General features: G+C 44.4%; 1 pseudogene; it reads left to right on the forward strand.

Annotated features, from left to right (window-relative positions):
* Nucleotides 1–415, forward strand: part of LOC142790391 (large subunit ribosomal RNA) — a 2,826-nt pseudogene extending 2,411 nt beyond the window's left edge.
* The last annotated feature ends 4,585 nt before the right edge of the window (nucleotides 416–5,000 follow it).

Raw genomic sequence — 5,000 nt, forward strand, 5'->3', positions numbered from 1 at the left:
CTGGGCGAGGCTCGCCGCCGTAAAAAGCGGTGCGGCCGAGCCCGGACCAGCGTCGGGACCTTCCTGTGGAAAGCCACAGCTGTGCATTTTCCGTGGGCTTCGCGCCTGAGGTTCTTGCTTCGGCCGGCAGAAAACAGCCAACTCAGAACTGGCACGGACCGGGGGAATCCGACTGTCTAATTAAAACAAAGCATTGCGAGGGCCGTTGATCGGTGCTGACGCAATGTGATTTCTGCCCAGTGCTCTGAATGTCAAAGTGAAGAAATTCAAAAAAGCGCGGGTAAACGGCGGGAGTAACTATGACTCTCTTGTGGTAGCCAAATGCCTCGTCATCTAATTAGTGACGCGCATGAATGGATTAACGAGATTCCCACTGTCCCTACTCTATCTACTACTACCACCAGGGGGCCCGAGTGGATCCGGCCAGCCATTCTCACAGGAGCGAGTTTTTCAAGGTTTTCGACAACAAAAAGAGTGAGTACGCTAAAACCTTTGCACACTCCTCTACTATAAAGTGACCGAGACCACCCGGGTGCCGAAAACCGCACGAGAATCGGCCAAGGAACGCCAAAAATCCGAGTTTTCATCGATGTAAACAGCCTCTTGGCGGCCATTACACAAGGAACACCCAAAACTCGACGATAACAGCAAATCCGCGGCTGATTTCGGCTGAATTCCGGTGCCGGGAGAGTCCTGGGGAGTATCCGAAGATAGGACAGCCAGTTTTGCGCGGGGATCTAGGGCGAAACGTCTGAAAATCGCCGGTTTTCCGACCGAAGTGAGTCCAGTTTCCCGCCAAAACATGGGCGCGGCCATATTGGATTGAGGTCACATTTTCGCCAAAAGTGGAATAACTTTGGAACGAAAGGTCGCAGGAAGACAAAACTGGTATCATTTTGATCAGAAAAAAGTGCTAATAGTGATAGGAAAAAACGCGGTGTTCCTACGTTAACTCTAACACCAAAATCCGGAACCCCCCTATTACCAGGGTTGAAAACCTGCACATTGTGGCCAGGTTGAGCAACTGGATTAAACCAAATTTGGCGGAACTAGGAAATTCTTGCTGAAAACGCTCGGAACCAAGTCCTGGTGCCACAGAACAGCAGAATTATTCTTCTCAGTTCAAGAGGGCCACAAAAGAACAAGGAATTTCAACTTTCCTGACCATTTTCTACAGTTAGACAAAAACAGCAAATCCGAGGCTGGTTTCGGTTCTTTTCTGGAGCCGGCAGTTCTGGAAGTGCTTGAAGACTGGATACACGCTTTTGCTAGTAGTTCTGGGGCGAAACGACAGGAAATTGACATTTTCCGACTGTTCTGAGTTCGGATTCCCGTCAAAATGAGAGGCGGCCATCTTTGATTGAACACTTCACGCCAAAGGTAGATAACTCCGGAACGAATCCCCGTAGAGAGACAAAACTGGTATCTATCTGTTTAGCGGAAAACGCCAACAGAGACAGGAAAAGTGCGGCGCCTCTACGCTGCCAAGAACACCTAAAACCGGCAACCTCTACTACCAAGGTTGAGGAACATCTCTGGCGATACCAGAACAAGTTAAAAAGGAGTAACTTTCTTCCAGACGGCTAACAACGGCTTCGAAGGCACAAACCCTTCTCTTGGAACACAGCGTGGAGATTAGGAGAAGATGTTGAAACCCAAGGGGATGAGAACGGAAACCCAGAAACAAGGACTGGAGGGAAGAGGACCTCTACAAACGGCAAACCCAGCAGTGGGGCCTACGTCAAAGGTCCTAAAAAACACAGGAAGCAATGACGACTCTGCAATTACAGACCCCACGCAAGGGGCGAAGACAGACAAGATACAGAAGAAGAAGACCAAGAGGGTGGAACAAAAACAAGTGACCAACAAAGAAGAGAAGGCAAAGAAAGAAGAACCACAAGGAGCGATGCCCGCCAAAGCTTCTCTTGAAACAGATTGGTGGAGCCCAACCGAGAATGACCAGGTAGAGGGAGGCAGCCGAGGAACCGAAACCGAAGAAGCTGAAGGAGGAGAGGTCCACCCTCAAACACAAACGGCTGCTAACGAAGGAGCGCTAGACAACTGGGACGGGGACGAAGACAGAAATTCACAATCGTCACTCCCAACCAGCCGCGGAGAAAAGGGTACAGTTTTGTCTAGACTTTCCAAAGCAGACAAGAACACTATGAGGGCTCTCATTAAAATCTCTACATTGACGGGCGGCGACGAGGCGGTAGCCCAGCAGATTGAAGCGATAATCTCCGAACAAGCTAAATTGAAAAACCTGTTAATGGAACAGGCCCAACAGATTGCGTTCCAAAAAGGCAGGATCGAAGAATTGGAGAAAAGAAGACAAGAAGAACCACTCGAACAAAGGGAAGAGCCAACACAGAGCAACACTCCCGCAACCGAGAGCCGACCAACCTATGCTCTGGTGGTATCTTCCGGAACAATGGAGAAAAAAGAGGTCGCATCGCTTCTGAGGCAGCGGGTGGATCCCCTCGACCTGGGAATCCAAGAAGCAACAATTCGGCCAGGGAGAGAGGGAATTGTCGTGATGACGAAGTCAAAAGAAGACTCAGCTAAGATTCTCCAGTTCATTCAGAAGGACAGAGAACTGAGAAATGTTGAAGCCAAGCTCCCAAAGGAGAACAGGATCCATAAGAAAATAATTGGACTCGAGGATGAAATTGACGAGGTCAATCTCCCAGCCCGAATCGTCAGGCAAAACCGTTTGGTGTGCTCGCCAGAAGACATAACAATAAAGAAGACATGGCCGGGCAAGAGAGGCAAGACAGTGATTCTTGCCCTAAATCGAAGTGCAAACAAAGCAATCGGAAGCCGAACTGCACTGAACATCGGCTGGTCACGATGCCCGATCTTTGACGACATCTTTTGGCCAAGATGCACAAGATGCGCCATGCACGGCCACATTGCTCCCGATTGCGATGGCCCCCAGCGCTGCATTAACTGTGGCCAACGAGGTCACTACCAAAGAGAATGTGAAGCAGAATCGCACTGCAACATCTGCGAGACTGAGGGTCGCACCGAGACAGATCATTCTATGATGTCCAGGGAATGCCCGGTATACATAACAAAGGTACAGGCCGAGAAAGGCAAAATTCTAGCTAGACTAAACTAAGAGTACCCAACACACAGGCACAATGGCGAATAGCACTGAAATACAAATAATACAGGTAAATTTAGGCAGGGCATTTAAGGCAAATCAGTCACTAAACAATTTTCAACAAGAAGAAGAATTCGACATATCTGTACTCCAAGAACCATATTCGCTCAACAACAAAATCATAGGGTTTCCGCTAAAGCATAAAGTTATAGCCAACAACAAAGACCCGAAGACAGCCATCATAATACACAAAGAAAATATAACCGCTTTCCCAATTATTATAGAACAAAAACTAATAGCAGTCAAGATAAATAAAGGTGAAAGAGAATTGGTAATTATCAACTGCTACTGTCCTCCGAATGAAAACGTCGAGCTGGCAATGTCAGCAATAGGAAACATTTTACAGAAATTTATAGACATTAACACGATAATAATGGGTGACTTCAACTCAAAACATCAAATTTGGGGAAGCACGGAGACGGATGAGAAAGGTGAAAAAGTATTAGAATTCACAGTATTACACAACCTGACATTATTAAATGCCAAAGAATCACCTCCGACATTTAAAACAAGTAGGGCGAGGGGTTGGATTGACCTCACCATATGTGACGCAAACCTAAACCAGGATATTAAAAGCTGGGAAGTACTTAAAACCTATAATCACAGCGATCACAGATACATTAAAGTTGTTATTAAAAATGAAGAACTTCCAGAGGAATATGGCCTAACGTTAAAAGGGCAAACAAAAGTCATGGAAAAGTTGCAAATTGATCCCTGGTTTGAGGAAGTCCAGGGGAAAATAAACACGAAGGAAAGTATTGAAGAAATAGTGAATACGCTACACGAGAAAATCGAGAAACTTAAGAAGGAATTCAGTAAAAAGAAAAAACCTTCTAAACAAAAACCGAATACTTGGTGGTCAAGAGACCTAGAAATTGAAAGGAAGAGAGTCAGAGCACTACGAAGGAGGTATCAAAAGGCGAAAGGGGATATCAGAGAACAATACAAAAAGGAATACTATAAAGAACATGACACGTATAACAACATGATAGAACAGGCTAAAAACAACAGTTGGAAAACTCTATGTACTAAGGCTACGAAAAATCCATTCATCCTACCGTATAAAATTGCACGAAATAAGATGAAAACCAAGGTTATGTTTAGAAGCATCACAAAAGAAAATGGAGAAGTCACAAAGACTCTTCAGGAAACAATAGAACACATTCTAGGAAATTTATACCCTAACTGCATGGAAAATGACGAGCCAGGACACAGTCAAATACAATCAAGCAACGACACAATAAACAATAACAAACAGGGAGGAAATTGGACATCGGGAGCAGAAATGAGAGAAAGAAATTTACCCAGTGATGACCTCCCATTTACAGAGATTGAAGTAACGCAGATAGTAAAAAATCTGAGGAAAGATGTAACCCCCGGACCAGACAACCTAAAAACTAACCTCATACAAGTGATGTATGAAAGGCATAAGACTTTCTTTGTCAATCTTTTTAATGCATGCTTAAAGCACGGACATTTTCCTCAAAGATGGAAAGAATCTAAAATTATATTGATTCCAAAAGGGAACGGAGAGGACAAATCCGAGGAAAACAAATATCGCCCAATAGCTATTAACTCGATTTTGGGAAAAATATTAGAAAAGCTCATAAAAGATAGAATCTATTATTTCTTGTTTAAAAATCACCATTTTAACAAAAAACAATTTGGATTTACCCATGGGACATCAACAACCACGGCATTGGAAGAAATAATCAAACGAATAAACCAAGCGAAAATTGATAAGCTAAACAGCATGCTAATAGCACTAGATATTAAAAACGCATTCAATTCTATAAAACCCGAAGTAGTTATTCAGAAATTAGAAGAATATAAG

Source organism: Rhipicephalus microplus, unplaced genomic scaffold (assembly GCF_043290135.1).
Source record: "Rhipicephalus microplus isolate Deutch F79 unplaced genomic scaffold, USDA_Rmic scaffold_99, whole genome shotgun sequence".
Classification (NCBI taxonomy): Eukaryota; Metazoa; Arthropoda; class Arachnida; order Ixodida; family Ixodidae; genus Rhipicephalus; species Rhipicephalus microplus.